Source organism: Bubalus kerabau, chromosome 13, assembly GCF_029407905.1.
Source record: "Bubalus kerabau isolate K-KA32 ecotype Philippines breed swamp buffalo chromosome 13, PCC_UOA_SB_1v2, whole genome shotgun sequence".
Classification (NCBI taxonomy): domain Eukaryota; kingdom Metazoa; phylum Chordata; class Mammalia; order Artiodactyla; family Bovidae; genus Bubalus; species Bubalus kerabau.
In genome coordinates this window covers 5,897,826-5,924,343 of record NC_073636.1, presented here as the reverse complement: position 1 = coordinate 5,924,343, position 26,518 = coordinate 5,897,826, and the positions used below count along the sequence as shown (strand labels likewise).

Below are 26,518 nucleotides of genomic sequence, written 5' to 3'. Positions count from 1 at the left end.
TCCATGGCTCTGCTGGTCTGGGCTGGGCTCCACTACATGTCACCACTATGCGGTCACCTGGTGGGTTGCCTATGAACTCACTGGTCTAGGTTGGCCTCGCTTTCTGTTCACTCAGCTGCCTACAGAGCTGACCTTGTTTCTGGGGAGACTCACAAAGATGGTATGGCAGAAACTGTTGGCTCCCTGCCTCATACCCTAGGATCCCTTCAGTTGGTGGGTTCCCCGAGCCACCCCCTTGGGTGAGTTGTGCTTTGTTGCTGAGGAGTGGCCCCAGGGAATCTTCTCAGGGGTGCCCTTGGGCTCCTGGAGCTGGCAGTTGCAAGAGTTTCATCCTCCTTTTTTGTTCCTGACTACTCTGCGTGGCTTGCAAGATCTAAGTTCCCAACCAAGGACAGAACTCAGGGCCAGCAACGAAAGCACAGAGTCCTACTCACCAGACTGGACAAGGAATTCCCGAGTGACAGGGAATTCCCAAATTACACCCTCCTGACCGCTTCTACCCAAAGCATGAAAACTGAGCTGCCTTAATCAATGGAGATAAACTCCGGGGCATCATTAATGTCTCAGGACAGCCCTCGGAGTCAGGATGAAGCAGGCAGTTTGCCGGAAATTGAACCTTTGTTGGGTCTCTTCCCAGCTCCTTCCTGCTCTTCTGACTCCCTCCTCGGAGCACTCCCTCAAGAGACTGTTGGCTCACGTACCCTCACCTCAGGGGCTGCTCCAAAGAGACCGTCTAACCCCAACTGCCTACCCAGAGCACAGAGCAGCCCTGCTCATCTGTGGGCTGGATATATGGCTTCTTCACAGAAGTTCACATGAAGGGAAGTTTCCTAGCCGATAAGAGTTTAGAATAAAACCACCTCATAAAGCCTGTTTCTGTCACTGAAAAGACAAACACACTGAGGTGAATCCAATTCGTGGAAGGGACGCAGACCCTGAGGACAGAACATACTAAGGACTTGAGTCACGTTCTGATGCTAACCTGGGGACTCCCACTGATTCCCAGGAGACAGAGAGCAGCAGAGGTTGGTATGCGTCCCGGGAACCAGCCCCAGAGCCGGCTCCCCTCTGGGGTCCTCCATCTCCATCTTCACCCTCCTCAGAGCCGGCTCTGCCCCTGTGCCCCTCCCTCCTCAGAGCCGGCTCCGCCCCTGGGCTCCTCCCTTCCCGCCCCTCCCTCCTCAGAGCCGGCTCCGCCTCCGGGGTCCGCCCTCCCCGCCCCCTCCCTCCTCAGTTCTGTCCTCTCTTCTCCCCACCAGCCCCTCCTTCTCCCCCTCTGCCCTTGGGTTGCCTCCCATCCTTCCTGCTCCTCCTTCCTCCTCCCACCCTTCCCGTCTCCCTTCCTCTCTCACTCCTCTCCCTTTCCTCCTCCTCTTCCTTTTACCCCTCTTCACTCCCTCCTCCCCTCCCCCACTCCCCAGCTCAGCTCTTCATCATCATCTCATGTTCGTCATCATCGTCATCTTCTAGAAGGTGCTTTCCCCCAGAAGACTTTTCCTTCTATCAGTTTCTGTTTATGGTCACCAGTAAGGGCTTGTGAGCCAGCAATCTGGCTCAATACACAAATTTGGCCTGACAGTAGCGAGGTAGCTGCTCTGAGGCGTTTCCATCAGCAGGAATGTCATCTCAGAGATTCACGGCCCCAAAACTGAAAAAGCAGAAGCAGCAGCCCTTTTCCACTGGGATTTTTATTGGTGTTGCATTTTGCAGATCCGCAAGGCTTGATTTATCTAACAGGAGATCAATGTGAAAATACTGTCAAGCTTCTGGAACTAGGAAGATATTTAGATCACTCCCCTCATGTACATCATATTTATGAAAGGAAAAGATAGTGGGTGGATTGTAAATTTGAAAAACTTGGAAGGAAAAATTCTATTCTTTCCAAACTCAGTCTTTTAAGAACTTTTTTTTAAAAGGTTGAGCTCGATGGTAAATACCTTATGTTGGTCGAGTGTGCTTGAATTTCTGGTTTTCCAACAGTCCTTTGCAAAAGGGGCATCTTTCAGGAATTCTTCCTGGGCCCCTCCAGATCATCCATGGCCATGTTTCTACCCCTTCCCCTGCACCCCACGCAAGGGCAACCACCAAGCTCATCCTTTACGCTGAGAGCTGGGGAAGCCAGAGAAATCATTGTGTCTCTCCACCTTTCTGAGAAAGATGAGGCACACAAAACAAAGCATATACAGAAAATCCAAGAAATGAACCAAGGCCCAGTCCTGGTCTGAGGGTCAAGGGTCCCATGTCCCAGACCAGATCTATTATTCTTTTGTGACCTCAGGCCCAGCATTGGACCCTGGGGGCCTCAGTGTGGTTGATTATAAAAATGGCCACAATTGAATGTGCTTCCCCCATCCACGCTCTTTGTTGGTTTGGTTTTTAATATTTAATTAATTAATTTATTTGGTGGTTCTGGGTCTTAGTTGCAGCATATGGGATCCTTAGTTGCAGCATGCAAACTCTTAGTAATGGGATATGGGATCTAGTTCCCTGACTAGGGATCAAATCCAGACACCCCGCATTGGGAGTGCTGAGTTCAGAACCTTAACCTCTGGACCACCAGGGAAGTCCCTCAATGCTCTTTGCATGTGTCTCTCCTGCATCTTCCATCAAGAAGAGGAGTCGGGCTTCCCTGGTGGTCCAGTGGTTAAGAATCCACCTTGCAGTGCAGGGGACAGCAGTTCAATCCCTGGTCCAGGATGATCCCACATGCAGCAGAGCCACTAACCCCATGAAAGAAAACGAAAGTGTTGGTTGCTCAGTCGTGTCTGACACTTTGCAACTACATGGTCTGTCCATGGGATGCTCCAGGCAAGAATCCTGGAGTGGGCTGCCATTCCCTTCTCCAGGGGATCTTCCGGACCCAGGGATCAAACCTGGGTCTCCTGCACTGCAGGCAAATTTTCACCGTCTGACTCATGAGGGAAGCCTAACTAAGCCCATCTGCCACAACTAATGAGCCGGAGCTCTAGAGCCCTCGAGCAGCAGTTCCTGGAGCGCACACTCTCTAGAGCCCATGACCCGCAACGTGAGACTCCACCACGATGAGCAGCCTGCGCACCACAGTGAAGAGCAGCCCCCTCACTGCACCTAGGGAGGGCCACATGCAGCAACGAAGGCCCACCGCAGCAAAAAGCAAAAACAAAAACAAGAGGAGTCTGTTTCCTGCCCCTTAGTCTGGTGGGCCCTGTGATTTGCTTTGGCCAATAGAATGCAGCAGGATGGCAATGCCAGGTCTGAGACTAAGCCACAGGGCCCTGGAACACAGTGGCTCCCTTTCTTAGAACCCTGCCCTGCCATCGTGTGCAAAAGCTCAGGTTAGCCTTTGAGGGGATGAGAGACCATGCGGAGCCCAGATCCACCATTCCAGCCCAGCCCTTCCTAGACCAGCCAGTTCTCAGCTGAGTGGGTGCTGCCCACAAATGCCCATGTTTAGCCCAAGGAGACAGTGAAAACTGCCCAGTTACACCCATCCCAAATGTGTGGCCCACGTGACTGTTATTCGAAGTCACTATGGTTTGTTATGTGGCAAGGGTTAACTGACATCCTCGGTTTCTTTATCTGCACAAAAAGGGGTAGGACATAAATATCTCATGTATTAGGTGTTTTCTGAAAAACCAAGTCTAGAAAAGTTAAGACCTAGAGCTGAGCTGTACAGAATGGTAGCCTCTAGACACATGCAACAATGTAAATTTAAACTTGATTAATTGGCATTAAATCAAAGCGAAAAACTGACAGCCTTAGTCACGCTGGCCACATTTCAAATGTTTAATAGTCCCGTGTGGCCAGTGGTCACTGAATGGAGAGCAGGTACAAAACATGCCTGTGATCACAGGGCGCTGCCCTGGAGGTACTGGCAGGAACAGCCAAGAGAGTGAGGCTCACTGCGGATCCGACAAGGCCGGCTGGACATCTTGACCCCACCGTCTACACAGGCGCTCCCAGCACACAGCTCCACGGCAAGCGGTTGCACATCCCCTTGAAACACTCACATCTATATTTTGAGTCTTCTGCTTCACCTAAAGTCTCTGAAACATCAAGGAGTCTTTGGACTGACTGCAAACAAATTCAGAATTTTAGTAAGACCGGGTGGGGTGGGGGGGTGGAGAGAGGCTCTCGATATAGGAAAGTCTTCAGACAAGACTGCAAGCTTTCCCTCCTTCAGGGGATTGTCCTAGTTTTTATTTTAAGTGTTTTTTTGTTTTTTGTTTTTTTTTCTTTTCCATGTTGATTAGGTTGATAACTGACTTTATCTGCATTCAGTCCTTAAAGAGGATTGATGATTGATTAGTGTGTGGGTGTAAGTGTGTACATTGGAGGTTTCCTCCCAATTCTCTTTCCACTTTTTTCCCTCTCTAATGCCCAGGGCTTCCTCTGACTTCAAAGAACCAGAAAAGACTCAGAGGAAAAGGGGTTATCTGACCTAATTAAGCATATAGATTGAGATTTTTCTCTCTTGGTTGATAAAAAATTCCCTTTTCTTCACAAGCCTCTTTCCTATGTCCTGGATAAAGGAGACTCAGAGAACCACCTTCCTGCTGCCCCTCAAAGAAGCATTGTCCCTACAAGGAGCCCAAGGCAAGCGGGGCAGGTGAAGCCCCGAGACAGTGGCGGCAAGACGGGGCCATCAGCAGGATGCTGGGGACAGTGCTGCCGGCTTAGAAGCCCAATGCAGCCTCCTCCTGCCTCTGCTGCATACTTGGTCTCATGATTTGTCCTCCTGTGCCCGGGGACCACATTCATTAAGGGAGGGTGGCAGCTGCTCTCACGTGGTAAGGGTTTGATGGATGAATACAAGAGAAGCCCTGAGGGCAGCGCCTGGTGCAGGGCAAGAGCCGAACATGTCAGTGCGCTGTCCAGGCCCTCCGGGAGCCAGGCCCTGGTTAGGGGCGCCCACACCCTAGCTCTCTGTGCTCCGCTGCTCACTTCAGGCACCTGAATCCTTTCTCAGAGGCCTGCCCCTACGCTCCCAGAGCCACGGCACCCACTCATGCAGGCAGCCTGGTGCCAGGTGTCATCCCAAGCAGACAGCGACTGCTGGGCAGCAGTCACAAAGCCCAGCTCCTTTGACAGTGAGTGCTGCCCTCGGGATCGCGCTGAGGCTGGGGCTCTGCCTGTAATTGCTGCCTTGCTCCTTCCCCTTTTCTGTCCGGCTTCCTCTGCCCCCCAGCACCCCCATGAGAGCAATTCCCAGTAACCCACATGCACAGGAATCCTTAGCTCAGGCTCCGCTTCCAAGGAAACAGATCTAGGATGGTAGCAATTACAGGAATAATAATGATGAGGAGGAGGAGGATAACTACTTTTATTATTTGCAACCCACTGGCTTTGCAGCCTGCCAGGCTTCTCTGTCATGGAATTCTCCAGGCAAGAATACTGGAGTGGGTAGCCATTCTCTTCTCCAGGGAATCTTCCTGACCCATGGAGATTCAGGTCAGGAAGGAATCTGCATTAGCAGGCAGATTCTTTACCATCTGAGCTACCAGGGAAGCCCCTTTATTTTTGCAGTTATGCCATAAATTAATTTAAAATCCTAAGTAAGGTGATGATCATAATTTCTCCAGCACTTTTCAAAGCACTTACCTTTTCCTCTCTGACAGTCCATTGTTAAGATCAGATGTTCTGGGAACAAGGATTCAATGAAAACCCCAGTCCACTCCCTCTTCTCTTCCTTCCCCTGGTAATGATACAGACACATTAGTAGATATGACTAAGCTTGATCCTCTCCCTATCCTTCTCCAATCAGCCATCTCCTTGGGCCCAGTCTGCATGTGTTAGAGCATGGTCCATCCTTAGAAGAACAAAACCTGGGAAAAGACCCCCACAGACCCCAGGTAGCAATGCTTCTGAATCTTAAGTCTCCTTCAGAATTCTTGGAGAGCAGTTAAAACACAGGGTCCTGGGACTTCCCTGGTGGTCCAGTGGTTAAGACTCTGCACTTCCAATGCAAAGGGCCAGGGTTTTATCCCTAGTTGGGGATCTAAGATCCGACAGGCCACACCACCAAAAATTAAAAACAAAACAAAACACACAGACTCCTGAAAGGTCCTGATTCAGTATGTCTGGGTGGACTCAGGAATTGGCACCTAACAAACACATAGACAACGCTGCTGTACAGACCCAGCTGGAGGAGCGTAGGCCTAAAAGTCCTGTGGCTCCATGGGGAGGGGCACCACAGGAGGAGGGCCAGAGAGGGGCTGCCTCTCAGCGGCAGGATCTGGAGCAGGGCCCGATTACCTGGCTCTTGGGTGGTGTGTTCTCAGCCATGCAAGAAAGTCCAGAGTCACTCCAGGACTTGGGAAAGGCAGAGTCTGCCACATGGCAAGAACACGTGATACTGGTTGGCGGTTGCTGCTGCAACACATTATCACCAACTTAGCAGCAAAGCAACACACAAGTTTATATCAGAGCGCTGGAGATCCCAAGACTGAAATGGGTCAAAAGCAACATGTCTTGTGGAGGCTCGAGGAGAGAATCCACTCCTTGCCTTTTCCAGACTCTAGAGGCTGCCCCACTCTCTTTGGTTCCCAGTCACATCCATCAGACCTTTGCTCTACAATCACGCCTCTTTCTCCACCTCTGGCCCTCCTGCCTCTCTCCTGTCTCCCTCCTGCCTCTAAGCCTGGGCTGCCATTTCCTCTCTGCCACCATGTGAGCCAGCTCAGGCTGGGCTGCTGGAGGATGGGACCCCGTGTGGAGTGGAGGTGAGATGTCTGAGCTTACCCCAGACCATCAGCCCCCTGGTGACCTTCCAGATGCCTACAAACGCTTCCATGAGCCTAGGCAGACTCAGGAGGAACCACACATGGTTACTCAATCCATTACATTTTGGGGTGGTTTCTTAAGCACAGACCCCCTCCCTGGGAGGAGGGCTGGTGGGCAGTGTGGGTGCTTAAACCAGGTCTAGCCTACAGATGTCTCTTACCTGATCACCACTCAATTTGTGAAGAATCAGGGACTTCTCTGATAGTCCAGTGGCTAAGACTCTGTGCTCCCAGTGCAGGGGCCTGGGCTTGACCCCTGGTCAGGGAACTAGATCCCACATGCAGCAACCAAGAGTTCGCATGCTGCAACCAAGACTTGCTGCAGCCAAATAAATATTTAAGAACAAAGAATGTGGGGGAAATCATTTTACATTTCAGACTTATAGCTCATTGTGAAATAGTAGAAGAGCTCATGGAAGGGAGCGTGAGGAGGCCTTCTGGGATGCTGAGGACATTCTGGTTATTGCTCTGGGAGGCAGTGGAACGGAGTGTTTAGTTTGTCAAAATCCATCAAGCTATACACTTAAGATTTTACTGTTTTCTGTAGATATTTCTTACTTTAATTAAAAGTCAAAATAAAGTAAAATTTGTTAAAATAGGACCTATGACACAAAAGGAGGGGCCTGATGAATTTAACTCCCTGCTCCAGGAGGCCAAGACAGAAAGGAGGTTTCAGCCCTGGCCAGTCAGCTCTCCACTCACCCCATCATCTCACCCTTGACTCATGATGTCAGGGGCCTATTTCCTACAGGCGTCTGAGTTTGCCAGTTATTGAAGGATGTCTCTTATTAAAGCAGGTTCTAGAAGGAACTTCAACTCAAAGTACTGTCATGAGTTGACGCATCTCTGAGGGACTTCTCTGCTGGGCCAGTGATGAAGAACCCACCTTCCAATGCAAGGCGTGTGGGTTTGGGAAGTGAGATCACACATGTCACAGAGCAGCTAGGCCTGCGTGCTGCAACCACTGAGCCTACGGATTCTCTAGCTGCAGCCAGAGAAGTCCCCGTGACCTGCAGCTACAGAAAAGCCCTACACCACAACAAAGACCCAGCACGGGCAAAAAAAAAAAGCATGTACAGAACTAACTTCTATTCAAAACACTGCCATGTGTCCATCTCTCTATGTTTCTCCTTTGTTTAAATGATTTTGGCAGTAACAGTTGGATCCCTCTTCCCTGGTGGGCGTTTGGAAGGCAGCTGGCTAAGGAGAGATTGTGTCCTCCAGTCCAGCTTGCATCCAGGGATGGCCATACGATCTGAGTGAGAGTGGTGAGTATCCTTTTCCCTTCCAATTCTGAGGTTAAGAAGCAGTTGGAGCTGGTCTTCAAAGACATCAAGACCCAAGACACAGCAGCCATACAGAGCCCGGGTCCAGGAATCAGCATGGGCAAGGAAACCATCTGCTGATTGGAACACCCCAGCTGGGATCTCAGGTGAGTAAGCAATACTCATTGCATTATGATAAGCCACTGGACTATATTTGTTTCTGCTGTGGGACTTACCCTGATTAATATGCTATTTCATCCCATGGTTATTCATGCGTTCACTCATTCAATAAATATTCATAAAATCTCATATGCAAGGTTCTGTGCTGGCTTTCTGCCTGCAAGGTTCTTATACGCTGGCTTAAATATAAGGACAGGCTACTAATGTTTGCTTGCCTTCCTGTGTGGCAGTCCATGGATACATGACTTTACAGAAATTAGAATGTGTGGTCATCATACTCATCCTACAAGATAGGTGTCATGGTCCCTAATTTATTAGTGAGGGACTCCAGGCTTAAAAGGAGAAGGCAATGGCACCCCACTCCAGTACTCTTGCCTGGAAAATCCCATGGACGGAGGAGCCTGGTGGGCTACAGTCCATGGGGTCGCTAAGAAGCGGACACAACTGAGCGACTTCACTTTCACTTTTCACTTTCATGCATTGTAGAAGGAAATGGCAACCCACTCCAGTGTTCTTGCCTGGAGAATCCCAGGGGCGGGGGAGCCTGGTGGGCTGCCGTCTATGGGGTCGCACAGAGTCGGACATGACTGAAGTGACTTAGCAGCCAGGCTTAATGGAGTCCAGGAAACAGAACTTTTTGACTAACACCTGTGCTTCCCTCAATACATTATACTGCTTCCTGGATGGAAAGTAAGATGCACACATAAAAACTGTCAGGCGAGGGACTTCCCTGGCTGCCCACTGGTTAAGACTTTGCCTGCCATTGCAGGGGACATGGGTTCAATCCCTGCTTCGGGAAGATCCCACATGCTGCAGAGCAACTAAACCCATGCGCCTTGACTCCTGAAGCGCGCGTGCTCCAGAGCCAGTGTTCTGCCACAAGAGGAGCCACTGCAGCGAGAAGCCTGTGCATCGCAACGAAGATCCAGTGAAGCCAAAAATAAAGAAATAAAAAGAACTGTCAGGCGGGTTATTGAGGGTTAAACGGCACAAAAGAGCACTGTTGAACTGCTGGGGATGTTCAGAGATCACCGACTATTTCAATACTCACCCTTTCCCTGGGCGCCACCACCCACTGATTCAGCTGCTTCTGTCTGTGCGCTGGCGGAGTCCCATCCTGGACTTTTCTGATGGTGATATTTCAGGGGCCAGAAAGGTCCTGTAGCCACCAAATTGTGCCAAATTGTGCAAAAAAAAAAAAAATCCCATTTAAGGACCCCATCAAACGGTAACTGCTGCGTCCTTGTTGTACTGAGTGACTGCTCTTGGCATTGCTTTCTTAAACTACCTTTTTCCCTCCATGGAATTGTCTTGGTAAAGCCTGGCTGGATGAGACTACATTGGAAACATGTGAAACTACAGAATGATCTTATACATTATTCTCATTCATTCATTCAACAAATAATAATACCTCCTTTGTTACTGGTGATGTGCTCGATTTTTCTCCCTATCTTAATTAATTTCAGGCACATTCTACTCAGGAATATTCTCAGCATCCAAACTTGGCTGTAAAATTGGAGGCTTTGCGTTGCTTTAGATGTAAATACCAGCAGGGAAAAAAACCACATGCAGTTAACAGCATATAGAAGCTTCAGATCTGGCACCTTTCCGTGGGATTGGATTGGAGTCTTACTGAAATGGACAACCCACAGACATCAAGGCTTCCCCTCTTAGTTAAAAGAGATACAAATTGCTTCCCCAGTGCCTCTTCTCGGGGGAGTTGCCCAAGATAAAATGCTGAGGTTGCATGAATCCTCTCCAAGTAGAAACCTGAGACAGATCTCATTACTTTTTCATGTCATTCAAATGGGCTTCCTTTGAAAAACTAGCGATGTGTTTGTGCTGGGGTCCTTGGTATTTTATTTATTTTTTAAATTTTTTATTGGCGTATAGTTGCTTTACAAGGCTGTGTTATTTTCTGCTGTACAGCAATATGTATACATATATCCACTCTTTTTTGGATCTCCTTCCCATTTAGCTCATCACAGAGCACGGAATAAAATTCCCTGTGCCACACAGTGGGTTCTCATTAGTTAACTATTTCATACACAGTTTCGTAGTATATATATGTCAATCCCAACCTTCCAGTTCCCCTCCCTCCATGCCCATATGTTTGCTCTCTATGTCTGTGTCGCTATTTCTGCTTTGCAAGTAGGTTCATCAGTACCATTTTCTAGATTCCACATATATACATGAACATATGATATTTGTTCTCTTTCTGACTTACTTCACTCCATATGACATGGCTTCAGTAATGACTTTTTATGATGGCAGAGCAAGACCAGTTGAGAACTAGATGTTCCTTAGACATTTAACAAGAGTTTCTTTTCGCAAAGGCACTTAGGCTTCTCTTCTGATATGAACCTTTGCCATTTGCCCAGCGTGGAACACTCTCCACTCAAGAGTCAACACATACTTACGGCACCTGTCGCGGGCAGGCTCTGAGCAGGGTCTGGGGGTGAGGTGATGTGTGAGTGGCAGTCACTGCCCCTGCCTTTCAAGGGCTTTGCCTTTGAGGCTGTGTTCTACTCGAGAGGCCTCTCCACCTTTCAGTTCGTCCATGCCCCTCCTTGAGCATTGTCCCAGGCAGGGGCAGTCTGTGTCTTATCCACTTCTATGTCTCTAGTGGGAATTATAATGCCTGGCTTTTGGGGTGAGGGCAGCTGCTGAGCCCATATCATTGAATGAAGAACTGAATGTTTTACAGGATAGTTTGCTCAGATATTATAAAAGGAACTGTCTATTTTCTATTTCACACAAATAGCCTCAGTGTTGTTGCCCAGGGCCTAGAGATCAAGAATAAAAAGACTGAAATACTCTCCCAGAAGCTCTTATTTCTATTCTGCAAGGGGAAAGATGTTCGTTTGTTCATCCTTTCAACAAATATTTATTGACTGCCTCCCAGGGGCCATTACTGTCCCAGGTCTAAGACAGACACACCCTTGCACTAGCGGAGCTAAGCTACATGTGAAGAGGAGTGACAGGGACCAGTAAATACACCAATAAATAAACAATGTGATTTCTGACAGTGATAAACAGTGCTATGAAAAGTAAAAAACAGAGTGTCCTAGTTATTCTTATATCATACTATCTCCTTCTCCAAATATGTCATACCAAACCGCTCCAAAAGCTAATGGCATTAAACAACCATTTAACTATGTTCAGGGATTGGGTAATTTAGAAATTTGGCAGGGCACGGTAGACATACATTGCTTCTGTCATTACACCTAGGGCTTCATCTGAGAAGATTCTGAGACTGGGGCACGTGACTTCTGCAGGCTGCAGGCACCTAGTATATGTGTCTGGTGGCTGATGCTGACTGTTACCCGGGACCTGGGCTGTGGGCACCGATTGGGGCACCTGCTCTGTGGTTTGGGCTTCCTCCAGCATGGTGGCCTCAAGGCAGCTGACCTTTATCCACACAGGCTCACAGCTCCAAAAGCAAGCATCTCAGCAGGCAAGGCAGAAACTCCATGGCCTTTATTTAATGACTTGACTTCAGAAAGTATGGGAGCTATGCCATCATTTCTGCTGCGTCCTATTGGTTTTAACAATATCTTCAAGGTTGGCCCAGATCCAAGGAGGAAGAACTTAGGTCCCATCTCAGGATAAGAGGAGTGTTGCAGAGTTTGTAGACATGTCTTAGAATTGCCACACAGGGAATGTGATGGTGGCCAGGAAGTCAGAAAAGGCCACACTCAAAAGTCACTCAGATGCAAGTGACCAGAAAGCCATCTATACAACAATATGGGGAAGTGCTTTCTAGACACAGAACATACTGCCTGCAGGAAGCAAGCATCGTGTCCAGTCCTTTGAATAGGGAGCCTACCCAGTGAATCCAACCTCAACTCAGTGATTAAGCCTTTGCAAGCTTGAGGCTTAGTATACAGAAAGTCACCTTCCCCAAAATGTAAGTCATAATCTCCAATATCAGCTTTGTTTTTAAAAACTCCACCTCCATCTGACATTTTTACTTTTAAAGTTTTATTTTTTGGGGAGCGGGGTGTGTGCCATGTGGCATGTGGGATCTTAGTTCCCTGACCAGGGATCAAACCTGAGCCCCTTGCAGTGAAAGCAAAGTCTTCACCACTGGACTGCCAGGGAAGTCCCCTCCACCTGCCATTTCTAAAATCTCACTTCTCAGTTGCTTCCGGAGAAGGCAATGGCACCCCACTCTGTACTCTTGCCTGGAAAATCCCATGGACGGAGGAGCCTGGTAGGCTGCAGTCCATGGGGTCTCTAAGAGTCAGACATGACTGAGCGACTTCACTTTCACTTTTCACTTTCATGCATTGTAGAAGGAAATGGCAACCCACTCCAGTGTTCTTGCCTGGAGAATCCCAGGGACGGCGGAGCCTGGTCGGCTGCCGTCTGTGGGGTCACACAGAGTCGGACACGACTGAAGTGACTCAGCAGCAGCAGCAGCAGCAGCAGTTGCTTCAGAACTTGGGTGGCGAGGAGGGATAATCGTTATGGGTGCCCTTCTGAAAACCTGTAGCTAGTGGAGGAGCGCTCTAGGTACCTGGAAGAACATCAAGGGATGTCACTGGTGGGTCACAGTGGCAGAGAAGTTCAGGATGTAGGCGGGTGGACACAGAAATTCCAGATGCCTGTGCGGGTCCTGGGGCTTGGCTGTCTTACTGTCTCATTCCGCATGGGTCCCCAGTGCCATGACAAGGGCAGGTAGCCCTAAGCCTCCAGTGCCAGCCCCACAAGGCTTCACTCTGACACAGGCTTTGTCCATCAGTGAGTAGACTTATTTGTGGAGGCAAAACAGTGAGCAAAAGTGAAGGTCTCAGTGAAGGTGCTAACCTTGGTCACAAGGCACAACCTGACTCTATGCCACATAGACAGCAAGAGTCAGCCAAGGATCAGGGCCTGAGAAGCAAGCACTATTACCGCCTCAGCAAGGAGCAGCCTCATTCAAGGCAAGATCTCCATGGGGTGGTCTCAGGTGAATGCTAAAGATTGCATGCACTTTGTTCTTGGAAAACATCCCTACATCCAAGGGACACTTGGGGAGGATACTTACGTCTAAAGTCCAGTAACAACCCATGGACACTGTACCAGTTTTCTACTGCTTTGTAACCAACTTGTGGATTCAAACAGCTGTCTTTGCTTTTTCCTGGGTTTCTGGGTGGTTCTGTTGACTTGGGCTGGGTTCAGCCCATTTCAGCAAGGCTTGCGGGTGGGTCCACTCTCTGCTAACTGGTCAGCTGGGGGCTGGCAGTTCCAGCGTGGCCTCAGCTGGGATGACTTGCCTCCACTGCACGTGTATCTTAGACACCTTTCCAGGGGAATCGGACATGTTTTCTCAAAGAGGAGTGAAAATGTCCCCATGCTGTGCAAGTCCCTGCTGTGTCCCCCAGTGAAGGCAGACCACATGGCTGAGTGCACAGCGAGGGTGGGCACTCAGAGTGACCCAGCCGTCACCAGGGACCCGCCCTCTACAGCACCAGGACCAGTTAGTTGCAGGGCGTGGTTGTATTAGGAGGTAGGAGAGGGGGTGACGACGGAGGAGAGATGGAGAAAAGTCACTAACGGCCTCCTCCGCACCCACCAATGGGCTCACTTTTCAATTAGCATTGATCCTATATTCAAAGAATAGCACAGTGAAGAAAAGACATGGTGAGCTGGCCCTCATGCCCATGTGTCATGGTCCAGAGCTGGTTCTCTCTGCCCCAGGCCCAGCCCATCGTGAAATCCCATGACTCAGAGCACAGCTCTCCACACAGACCTGGAACCCGGTCAGTTCCTACCTACCTGACTTAGTGTCTTCATCTTCAAAAGGGGAGGTGGAAAGCATGCACTGGAAACTGAGTCACTCACAGCCTTTACCATCACAGTTATTCTCTGGGAAGACAAGGTAAACGGAAGAACGGGAGGGATGAGGAGAGAGTGGGGCAGAGAGATCCATTAGCAGTGGCAGGAGTTCATGGAACTTATTTACTGACGGTGGGAAAGGGCTTGATGAATATTTAAGCAAACAGCTTAGTGGGAGAAGAAACGCATCTCCCAGGAAGGAGAGGAAACACACGTATCTGACTGATAACTGATTTCTTTCAGTCCGTGAAAGAAAGAGCTGATTGGTGGGTTTGGGATGGATGCATCCCCTCCCCTTTTCCAGCCTCTCTGGTCATGTCTCCTGGGAGAGGCTTGAGGGACAACAAGCTTCAGGGTTTGGGTCCTTAGGCTGGGGACAACAAAGGAGTCATGATGTCTCAGATCCATGTTTTTCCTTAATAGGGAAAAGCTTGTGCTGGGAGACTGAACAGCCAGGGAAAGGAGACACACAGTTTCTGACATTGGATAAGACGGTGCCAGCTCTATTAACAAATGACACAGGGACCTGAGTGTAGGGATGTCATATATAGGTGTGTATACTGTACCTGAGGGAGCCATTCACCTCACAGGCTATGCAAACGTTGCTCTCCAACGTTGTGCAGTAGACAAACCACACAGCTGTACATGACTGCCCTGCTGAGGTGGACCTTTGTAAATTATTAAGCTACCATGAAAATTCTGTAAGTTCCTTTGGTATTAGTCCTTTGAAACACTAACAGCTTTCTATCGGTGAGGGCTTAATCCAAACTTGATTGAACATTTGGAATAGTTTTTTTTTCCTGAGAATTTGGGCAGGTCTGAGATTGTATATGATTTCCAGGCTCTTTTTAGAGTGTTTCCATTCCATGCTTGCCTTCCTGTCACAGTGGAGTGAAAACGACGGCCTGTGTCTTCCCGGCTATATCACTGCTACTGCTGATGTGAATGCTGTATTATAAACTGCTTACAGCTAGAGTTCAAGTCAGTCAAAAGTACGTCTTCCTAGTCTTCACTTGAACTGTTGAAGTCTGTGAGTGAGTGAAGGAAAGGGCTGATTCTGATTTGATCAACAGGACAACTGTCCTAGGAAGTCCTTATGTGACTTGCCTAAGGCTTCCTTCAGCAGCACGAATGGGCTTAGAAGCTTCATGCCTGGGAATCCTGTCAGAGCTCTTGGAGTTTGAAACTACTTATACATCATTTAGACAATGATGACTTACAAATATCCATTTGTTGCTTAAAGGAATGATAAATACAGTAGACACTTGAGACTTGGGAAAAATATGTCCCAAGGTCCTTTGTAAATCTAGAAGTGTTAAAACACTATTAAAGCTATACTTCTCAAACTAGGTGGGGGAGTTTGAGGTCAATGCCCCTAGACATTTTTGTTGGAATCACAAAGAAATTGTGTATCATTTAAGAAAAGAATATTCAACATACCAACGGTATTTTTAATATAAGCCATAGAACACAAAGGTCAACAAAATCAATGGGTGGGAAGAGAGAAAATAAGCTGAATGCCTTTCAAAAGACATAATTTAAAAGAAAAAAAAAAACAGCTTGAGTAACTGTCTACTGAAACATGTAATTTTTTTTCCATAAGAGACAGTAAATTATAACTGAAAATTTTAAGTGACCCGTTCAGACTCTTGAATATTCCATAAATATAGGATTAAAGTCACAGATGTGAGCTTCTGTTGAGTAAGATATTTTACTCTTTAATTTATAGGAAACTTTGTCCAACTAAGAACAGTCTCCCGCGTATCTCTGCATTCTTTTGATTTTCATAGATGCACTAGCAGCTGAATTTCTTGGGGGTAAGGGCAGTTTTAAGGTAGTAAAAAAAAAGCTATTGTTCAGTTGAACTGCAGTATCATTTAGGTATCTTTTTGTTCCAAAGAGAAAACCCCAATCATACAGGCTGGCGCAATATCAGAATTTACTTAATTTGGCTTAAGTATCTGTAAAGTCCAGGAGGAGAGTTGGCTTGATTCAGATGTCCACACCATCATGAGGGCTGTGGAACTTTGCTTCTGCAATTCTGGTGGTTCTGTCCTTGTTTTGAGGCTGGCTTCAAGCAGCTCTTCCATTTACTTCCTTGTTGAGAAAGAGAAGTGAGACAGACAGAGTGATAGTTGATCTTGACATTTCACTCTGGCTCCAGTAGACTGATTATAAAAAGGATCCCAATTCTCCACTTCTCCCTGAAACCATGCCCCTTGCAATGTGAGCTTATAGTTCCTCTTACCATGAAGTGGAGTCTATATCTCTATTTCTTGAATTTGGGCCGGCTTCCTGATTTGCTTTAGACAACAGAATATGGAATAAGTGACAAGGTTAGTTCTGAGCATGAGCCTCATGAGAAACATTTTCACTCTCATTTGGAATTCTGTCTCCACCATAAGAACAAACTAGGGGCAATGAAAGACCACATGGAGTAGAGATAAGCCATCTTCATTGAGACCAACCTCAACCAAGCTACAACCAACCACCCACATACATGTGAGTCTGGCCAGGAGCAGCAGGGCCACTCCCTGATCTGCAGCGGACTACAGACACATAGGTGAGCCCATCTGAGGGCAGAAGAACCACACCGATGACTTGCAGAATTATAACAAAAGCTCATCACTTAAGTTTTGGGGTGGTTTGTTACATAGCAATGGCTAAATGACATGCAGATCTTCTTTTTAAATCACTTGGTCAACCCACAGCCAATCACTATAACTGACTCTAATCCAAGCAAGGCCACCTTGAGCTGTGATGCCAAAAAGTTGGTTTGGGTTTTTCCATAAGATGATACAAAAGCCTGAACAAACTTTTGGGCCAACCCAACAGAAGTGGAAACCAGAAAGAACATCACATGTTATTAGAAAGGGGATAGAAGGCAGCTGGACAGTGGGGATGGCTGTGTTGTGCTGTGCTTAATCACTCAGTTGTGTCCGACTCTTTGTGACCCCATGGACTGTAGCCCGCCAGGCTCCTCTGTCCATGGGACACTCTAGGCAAGAATACTGGAGTGAGTTGCCATGCCCTCCTCCAGGGGATCTTCCCAACACAGGTCCCCAGCATTGCAGGCAGATTCTTTACCAGCTGAGCCACTAGGGAAGCCTGGGGATGGCTAGGCGGTGGCAACACCCTGGCTACCACTATAGCTTCAAAAGAGCTCCCAGGTGGGCGAAGATGGAATGGGAGGATGAGGAGTGCCCCTCCCCCTCAGGGGTGGGGGGTGAGTGGCTCTTACCCAAAAGCCAGCCTCACAGTACTTTCAGATATTTCATCTGCCTCCACACAGTTACCGGAGAAGGCACTGGCACCCCACTCCAGTACTCTTGCCTGGAAAATCCCATGGACGGAGGAACCTGGTAGGCTGCAGTCCATGGGGTCGCCAAGAGTCAGACACGACTGAGCGACTTCACTTTCACTTTTCACTTTCCTGCATTGGAGAAGGAAATGGCAACCCACTCCAGTGTTCTTGCCTGGAGAATCCCAGGGATGGGGGAGCCTAGTGGGCTGCCGTCTGTGGGGTCGCACAGAGTCGGACACGACTGAAGTGACTTAGCAGCAGCAGCAGCAGCCACACAGTTACAAGTTACTAACAGCCCTGAAACGTCCAGTTGCTTGAAATCTCTTGAAATGAATATGCCAAATCCACCAATGTCAACATTTTAAGTGCAAATGGTTTCTTACACTCCATATTACAAATATATATATATATATATATATATATATATATATATATATATATATATATATAAAGAGGCCAAATTCCACGTCTTTTAAGTTCAGAAAGCCTTCAAAGAAGAGAGCTGACTGCACTAAGTAGGGCACATTTCCCCACGAGTATCTGATGCAGACTTTCAAGGCCCATAAGTTACACATCATTTTCTTCAGGAGCTTTGTGCAGCTGAGGCTTCCTCCTGTAATACAGATCAGTGCCACGAAACTGCCTTGTAACAACTGTTTTTGGAGTTAAATTAAAACACCATCAGATTTTGTTTAAATATGCCTTTCAAATTTTCTGTTCTAGGTGTTTTTTCTTTATGCAAGTGGAAAAAGATAAAAATTATGCTTAATATTTTTTAAAAAGGAAAAGAAAGCACATGCAATATAAGCATGCTAACCCAACAGGTATAAATGTTGCAAAAGAATCACCCAGGACAAAATCAGCAATGGCAGTTGAACTTCAAAGGGCCAAGAGCTACCATTAAGGAAGGAGGATGGTATTTCTTTCCAGTTGGGGGAAGAGATAATCATGGGGTTTCTGTGAGTCCACATCCCATGCACTGCATTTTCTCTCTTGAATCTCCCTTCTGCTTCTGGAAGAAAAAGACCTATTGCATGCATGTACTGGGAGAAGTGAGTGGCAGTCCTAAGAAAATGATTTAAAGGCATTTTAAAAATTGTATTTGTAAGCAGTCAGGCTTTTATTACTAGACAGCATATCAAAGCTTAGGGGAGGCCTCTGGCAACTGATGAAAGAAGGAATTTTGGTGTGAAAACTGGCCAAATGGACTGGAGTGGATTTAATGTTAAAAACCCTGTGGATATTTAAGGACTCACTCATTAAAACTTATGGAAAATTGGATTAGATTAAACAGCTGTGGAAAACAGGGACATGTGAGTAAGAGGCCTTTCATCTTTAAAATGTTCCTATAACTTGACATATTTAAAGCGACCTCAGTAGATTATTGTGGTGCATTAACCATACTGATAGCCTCGATTCATCACAATTGCCTGTATCCATGTCCTTCAGTATCAGCCTCCCTAAACCCTGCGCTTGGACATGTGATGCTCTTTGGCTATCGAAACCAGTAAACCTGACACATACAGACGCTTCAGAAGTGCTCGTGTGTTCTCTCTTTGTCTCTTCGATTCCTATCATTCTTGTGTTTACAAGCCCAGCCTTGCCTGCTGGAGTCAGTCCATGAAGCCCACAAAGTCACCTCAGTTTCATGGGGCTTGAACCCATGAAAACACTGCATCCAGAAAATCTGGGAGAAGGTACAGTCATTAAATCTTTAAAGAATCTTTTGTCTGACCTCGCCTCTGCTGCCAAAACCTGTATTATTTATCACTTGAGACATAACAAATTGCCTTGAAATGTAGGTAATTAAAAAACAATAAACATTTATTATCCCATGGAGTTACTGTGGGTCAGAAATCTGGGTCCAGCTTAATGGGACTGGTCTGGCTTGGGGTTTCTAATGGAATTGAAGCTAAGATGGGTGCAGGCAGCTGAAGACTTGACTGGGCCTGGAGCACCTGCTTTTGAGATGACTAACTTGCAAGACTGTTGTCAGGACACCTCAGTTCTGAGCCAGGTGGATCTCTCCCCGGCATGGCTTGAGGCTCCTCACAAAATGGCTGCTGGCCTCCCCAGAGTGAACGGCCTGAAACGGCAGCTCAGAATTGATGGTGTCTTCCATGGCCTGGTTGTCAGAATCCCACACCATTGTTTGTGCGATATTCTACTGGTTTCTCAGATTAGTTCCATTCCATGTGTGTGGAACCTCACAGTGATTTGAATATGAGGACATCTCAGAGGCTGACTTCTGCATATGATTTTATAGATTTGATCTGCAAGCCAGTGCTCAAAGAACCGTATGTGTCCTTCCAGATTAGTCTCTTGTATTACCCAATGTTTGCTCACCTTACCAGCTTGCAGGATCCAGGAAATGCTACTTCAGTGGTTTACCCTGAAATCTGTAGACTCACTGGCTACCAGATGGCGAGATCTCAGTCTGCCCCTTTCCTGTGTCTCTCCAGCAGCCAGCAGTGTTGGCAGATGATAGTTGTATTTGTCTCATGTTTAATTCTTTCTAACCCCTGCTTCTGTCAACTGCAGTTGCTTCTCTTACACGACTGGTCCACATGGCCGTTTCTGCGTGGAGCTGTCCTCGGAGCCTGTTCTCTCTGATGCTACTGCTGTTGCTGCCTGAACTCCCATTCCCAGATGCCTCCAGATGCTCTGATGTTGAAGAAGATTCCAGTGGGTCACCAGCCACTTTCTGAGCTCTGGTGTTCACCTCTCTGGCTGAATGGAAGTAACCTTCTTTTTCATCATGTGTGCATGTGTATGTATGTGCTTGTGTGCAGATGTGCATGGAGGCTTCCCTGGCGGTCTAACAGTAAAGAATCCTCCTGCCAATGCAGGAGGTTCGATCCTTGGATTGGGAAGATCCCATATGCTGCGGAGCAAATAAGCCCACATGCCACAACTACTGAGCCTGCACTCTACAACAAGAAAAGCCACCATCGTCAGAAGCCCGCGTACTGCAACTCGAAAGTAACCCTTACTTGAGCAACTAGAGAAAGCCCAGGTGCAGCACCGAAGACCCAGCACAACCACAAATAAATAAATAAGTAATTTAACAAAAGAGGTGTGTGAAACACATTTCCCTATTTTAATCGGTCTACATTTCCCTCTTACTATGATGCAGAGGAAGGTGGAAGAGGAAATTTTGAGATGTCTGCTTAAAGATTCAAATGAAGTTGTAAGAAGGTAGCTATACATATGACCTGGAACTCAGGTCTCGGCTGGAGATATGAATTTAGAACTCAGTATATACATCCTGCCCCCAAATAGTGGAGCTAGCTCTTAAGCTTTGCCATGTGCCTGCCGTTTACACATTTGATCCTGTTCATAGACTCTGTGGGCCAGTACTGGAGGAGGCACAGTGAGCACAGGTCCTCTCTGCCCCTGATTTCCGGGACCTCAGCTGGAAGTGATGAAATGGCTGGGGCCAGAACAGCAGGGCTACAGCACCCACTTCCAAGCTGGCTTCCCTCTCGCATCTCATGCCTGGGTGGAAGGGCAGACTCAGCTGGCAATGTCGACCAGAACGCCAACATGTAGACTCTCCAGCATGGTGGTCTCAGGATATTTCCAATGTGACCATGCAAGGCTCTAGGAGTAAGCATTTCCATTGAACGAGGTCATGTCCTTTGTTGACATAGCCTTTGAAGTCACACAGCATCACTTCTGCTGGACTCTAAGGACCACTGGAGTTCAAGCAAGTAGCCATTGACCCTATCTCACACTGAATGGAGTAACAGAGAATTTAAGGTTATGCTTAAAACTGCCACATCTTACTCATCATCTATCTCCTGGGTGGAAAGAAAGCTCTGTGATCCAGGGATTTTTGTCTCCTTTTTTAAACTACTGTATCCCCAGTACCTAGAAATAGGAATATTTGTTGAATGAATGAATAGGGATATAAAACCATGGAAACAGATGAGATCACTTAGGAAGAAAGTACCAGAAAGCACTAGAGGGTTACAGAGCTCAACACTGAGCCCCTGGGGACATGCTAACATCTGGGGTCTGACAGAGGAAGAGGAAGAGACAGAGCTCTTTCCTATGGATCCCCTTAAGCCCTGAAAATCAGTCAAGGGGACATGTTTTTCTAGAACATTTGCTTCAGTCTTTGGATCACGTAGTCTCTGGTTTTCTGGAATTCTCTGCCTCGTGGCCTCTAGCTCACCTCTTCATGAGGACAGGACAGGCAAGGACTTGTCCACCTCTAGGCCCCAGGGTTGGCCATGGGGTAACTGGGGTTGGACTGGGATGGACGGAGTTGAATGTATGGGCTAAGAAGACCATGCATGAGCAAGGAGGCCCCTGTTTTGTGCTGCGAGATAAAGACAGGGTTCCTCGAGAAAGGATGTGGGCTATGGCCAGGAGCCTAGGAGCCAGGGACCACCTTGCCTCAACCACCACGTTCCCTGGGGCAGGCCTCTCAGGGACCAAGCATTCAAAATTTGAGCCTGGCCTTACAGGCTGCTACAAAGTCATACTTGTCAAGGTAGAATACTAGAATATATTTTATTTAGCGATTTGTTAGCTGGACTTACAACTTTTAATATTTAAACACATAATATTCAGGTAGCCACTTGTACAACTGTCCTGGGCTGTATAACTCTTCAGGTTGGGCTTGGTTCAATGGAGGGTCTGGAGTAGAAGAGTTGGTGGTACTACTTCCAGAAGACAGAATATCTCAGACTCAACTCCAGTTCAGACAAACACTCACAGCACTTGCAATTAAAATTTGCTAAAATTAGATTAGGTTGCCACCCAGGGAACTGTAAGAATGCCCTAATGAAATCATGATCTAAATGTCCAGGCTTCTCCCAGATATGATTAACAAAGATCAAGAATGTAGAATGCTTTTCCCATTTAATTAAGAATTTTATGAAGTAGGAGTCTTCATTTAAGCAACTAAGCATACATGTCAATCCCTGCATTTGAGTGCGTGTACATTTTGTTTTAAAATTCCAAAATCCAGCATTTATGAAAACCTTAGGCTGCATTATGTGGTACGAGAAGTGGGCTGATCAGGGACCCCTTTGCCCACGTGTGTCTGAAAAAGCCAGGTTTACTTTCAAACATGCTTTCAGCTGTGACTGACTGAATGGGTCTTGTCAGCCTAGCTAATTAAATTTAGGGGGCAAATGGTCTCTGCCTAGGAACTACTGTGCCATGCATGACCTCTTTGACCCAATTCCTACCACAATTTAATATTTTATTATGGAAATTTTCAAGTATACACAAACACAGATTGTACAGTGAAACTCATGTATGTATCTCTCACCCAGTTCAACAATTATCAACATTCTTTTCAATTTTTAGTTTGGTAGTAATTCTACACTTTCATAATTCTCAAACTGAATCCTCTTCTTGATTGAAGGCAATAAGTTTTTTCTCATTTTGGAATTGCTTTTACACTCAGTTCAGTTCAGTCGCTCAGTGGTGTCTTGACTCTTTGTGACCCCATGGACTGCAGCACGTCAAGCCTCCCTGTCCATCACCAACTCCTGGTTATTCAAACTCAAGTCCATTGAGTCAGTGATGCCATCCAACCATCTCATCCTCTGTCGTTCTCTTCTCCTCCCGCCTTCAATCTTTCCCAGCATCAGGGTCTTTTCCAATGAGTCAGTTCTTCACATCAGGTGGCCAAAGTATTGGAATTTCAGCTTTAGCACCAGTCCTCCAAATGAATATTCAGAACTGATTTCCTTTAGAATGGACTGGTTGGATCCCCTTGCTGCCCAAGGATTTTCTCAAGAATCTTCTCCAATACCACAGTTCAAAAGCATCAATTCTTCAGTGCTCAGCTTTCTTTTTAGTCCAACTCTCACATCCATACATGACTACTGGAAAAACCACACCTTTGACTAGATGGACCTTTGTTAGCAAAGTAATATCTCTGCTTTTTAATATGCTGTCTAGGTTAGTCATAACTTTTCTTCCAAGGAGCAAGAGTATTTTAATTTCATGGCTGCAGTCACAACCTGCAGTGATTTAGGAGCCCCCAAAATAAAGTCTGTCACTGTTTCCACTGTTTCCCCATTTATTTGCCATGAAGTGATGGGACCAGATGCCATGATTGATTTTCATTTTCTGAATGTTGAGCTTTAAGCCAACGTTTTCATTCTCCTCTTTCACTTTCACCAAGAGGCTCTTAAGTTCTTCTTCACTTTCTGCCAAAAGGGTGGTGTCATCTGCATATCTGCTGCTGCTGCTAAATCGCTTCAGTCATGTCCGACTCTGTGCGACCCCATAGATGGCAGCCCACCAGGCTCTGCCGTCCCTGGGATTCTCCAGGCAAGAACACTGGAGTGGGTTGCCATTTCCTTCTCCAATGCATGAAAGCAAAAAGTGAAAGTGAAGTCGCTCAGTCATGTCCAACTCTTCGAGACCCCATGGACTGCAGCCTACCAGACTCCGCAATCCCTGGGATTTTCCAGGCAAGAGTACTGGAGTGGGTTGCCATTGCCTTCTCCGCTGCATATCTGAGGTTATTGATATTTCTCCCAGCATTCATGATTCCAGCTTGTGCTTCCTCCAGCCCAGCGTTTCTCATGATATACTCTGCATATAAGTTAAATGAGCAGGGTGACAATATACAGCCTTGACATACTCCTTTTCCTATTTGGAACCAGTCTGTTGTTCCATGTCCAGTTGTAACTGTTGCTTCCTGACCTGCATACAGGTTTCTCAAGAGGCAGGTCAGATGGTCTGGTATTCCCATCTCTTTCAGAATTTTCTACAGTTTGTTGTGATCCACACAGTCAAAGGCTTTGGCATAGTCAATAAAGCAGATGTTTTTACTTTACTTCTTTATTTTTCTTTATCTTATCACCTGTATGATTCATCCTTCTTTGTAGCCCCAGAATGATGGGGCCTGGGACCAGGGCAGAAATGAATGCCTTCATTCCAGTTAGGGGTTTTCACAGAATTCCTGTTTGGCTACTAGTCTCTTCTGATTATTGTGCAAATGTTACCACTGTTAACCAGAAAGGAAAAATGCTTCCAGGAAGAAATTGGAATGATGACATCAATTTAACACTGCCTTTGGGGGTTAGCACAAAATGACAGGACAGCAGGAAGCAGTAGAAAGAGCTCCCCCTGACAAGAGAATCTACATGATTCTGAGAGTGGCTCCCAATCAGGCGTGGCACTGACAAGGCCCTGATAATGACCTGTGAAAGACCGCTTTCTGGTTGCACTTGGTAATTTGTTTCTCTAACCAGGGCGTCTTAGCGGGAGTTTAAGAAGACAGCACAGCTCCTTGTAAATGGCAGGCACATGGCAAAGCCTGAGAACTAGCTCCTTTTATTTTTTTAGGCTGCAAGAAGCCACATGTGCTGCCTCTCCTTGTCCACTGGCTGGTTGGAGATCAGGGGTCTGGCCGCAGTCGCCCAGGTTCCCACTTGCCCTCGTCATGGGACAGGGGGCCTGTGGCCTCTTCAGGGGGGTCTCTGCCCCTCCCTCTTCCCCAACTGTTGTGAAGTGCTCTTGTGTTGTGAGAGGCTAGGGTGGTTCTCACCCCACCACCTTTCCTGATGAATGTGGGCATGGGGTGGGGCAGGAATGGGATGGATTGCCTGAGCTCAAGGGTGAAAGCTGGAAGGCAGGGAGCAAGGGGGTGCTGCCATTGAGGAAAGACACAGAAAAGAGAGGGACATGCGCAAGCCAGAAGGGTCTCAGACTTCCCAGATGAGGCTGACTTCAGGAAACTCGACACCATCAGAGGCTCCAGGTATTCTGAGGCTACCCCGAGCCAGACTGGGTTCTTTCTTTCTTTTTAAATTTATTCTTATTGGAGTGTAGCTGCTTGACAGTGTTGTCTCCGTGTCCTCTGCACAACAAAGTGAATCCGCTCTACGTCTACGTATGTCTCCTCTTTTCTGGATCTCCTTTCCATTTAGGTCACTACAGAGCACCGAGCAGAGTTCCCTGTGCCTTACAGTAGGTTCTCATTAGCTATCTATTTTATGCATACTTTGTACAGACTCGGTTCTTTCTGGTGCAGGACACATCCTTTCAGCGCCTCCAGGGCCCGAGGGCAATGCTTGACAAAGATGAGTCAAGACAGGCCAGTTTCTTGTCTCCCCTCTCATCCTCAAATGGCTGCTGGGTCCGCCCTGCACTCTGGGCTCTGTTTGGAGGCCCCGAAGCTGAAGAGCCTCTGAGCAAAAGCCCTGGGGAGGCCATTCACGGAACTCTAATGGATGGCTTGGCAAGCCTCAAAGGCTCCTTGGGGAGCATGGGAGGCGGGCCAGGGAAGGTCCCAGAGCTTCCTGGCTTGTCATGATTCAGTAGCACTGCTTCCTTTCCTCCTCCTTCCAAAGACTTGGCCTCTAGAGGAAGCTCTACATCAGTCTCTCCCTCCCTCCCATTCCTTTCCTGACTAATCTTGCTGCACCTTCCTGTTTCTAGTCACTTTCCTGCTCATTTCTGAAGCCGTCAGGAGTTGGAGGCCAAGGTGACGTGTAGATGGAAGATCTGGTTTTCTCCATCTGATAACTGTCTGCCTGGAAAGGAGGGAGTTTCTCTGCCATTACAGGGAAGAGCTCCATTCATTTCCTTCCTGACTTCGGAACTTGGTCTGAATAAACACTGAAGAATGGCAATAAAACCCACCACAGACACCCGAAATCCACCCCAAGTTAAGAGTTCTCTGCACATTTGGTCAGTCTGGACACGGGAATCTTACCAGAAATGGCTGCAGTCCATTCATTGCTTTCTCGGGAGCTGTCTGTAGAGGGAAGCACATTGCTCCTGAGTGTGAGGAGGGGAGGAAAGGGGGATGGGAACCTTCCACCTTGCGTTGCTGGGCAGAAATTTGCCCAGGAGTGGCTCATGTTCAGCCAAGGCTTCTGATTGGTGGATGGCAGCCAATCTCTGGGAAGCCCCCAGGGCCTGAGGCACCCATTCACATTGGATGCTCCCTCCAAACCAAACTGGACTTACAGTCATGGGGCTTTTCCTAAGAGGAAGACTGATTTTTCTAGGGCATGAATTGCTTCTTTCTGAATTTTTGATAAACTCATGTGGCAAATAAATCTGACATTCGGGGAAGGCATGCAATTCTCCCCCAGATTTATAGCAACTCTTTTAGCAACTGAGGCTCTGGCTGGTAACTAACAGTAATCAAGCATAATTCCTCAGTGGGGAACACAGGATCTAGGATACTCCACCAGTGA

At 47.3% G+C, this 26,518-nt stretch overlaps 3 long non-coding RNA genes across 3 annotated transcripts; 2 read left to right on the top strand and 1 right to left on the bottom strand.

Annotated features, from left to right (window-relative positions):
• Nucleotides 1-2,471: 2,471 nt before the first annotated feature.
• Nucleotides 2,472-3,148, top strand: LOC129626196 (uncharacterized). The gene is made up of 2 exons (XR_008701816.1): nt 2,472-2,786; nt 2,894-3,148. It is a non-coding gene; the product is annotated as an uncharacterized LOC129626196 (long non-coding RNA).
• Nucleotides 3,149-3,874: 726 nt separating this feature from the next.
• On the top strand, nt 3,875-9,546 carry LOC129626195 (uncharacterized). Its single transcript, XR_008701815.1, has 3 exons — nt 3,875-4,076; nt 8,060-8,193; nt 8,976-9,546. It is a non-coding gene; the product is annotated as an uncharacterized LOC129626195 (long non-coding RNA).
• Nucleotides 9,547-11,141: 1,595 nt separating this feature from the next.
• On the bottom strand, nt 11,142-26,147 carry LOC129626194 (uncharacterized). The gene is made up of 3 exons (XR_008701814.1): nt 26,029-26,147; nt 13,970-14,059; nt 11,142-12,728 (listed from the first exon to the last, which is right to left on the bottom strand). It is a non-coding gene; the product is annotated as an uncharacterized LOC129626194 (long non-coding RNA).
• Between the last annotated feature and the right edge of the window lie 371 nt (nt 26,148-26,518).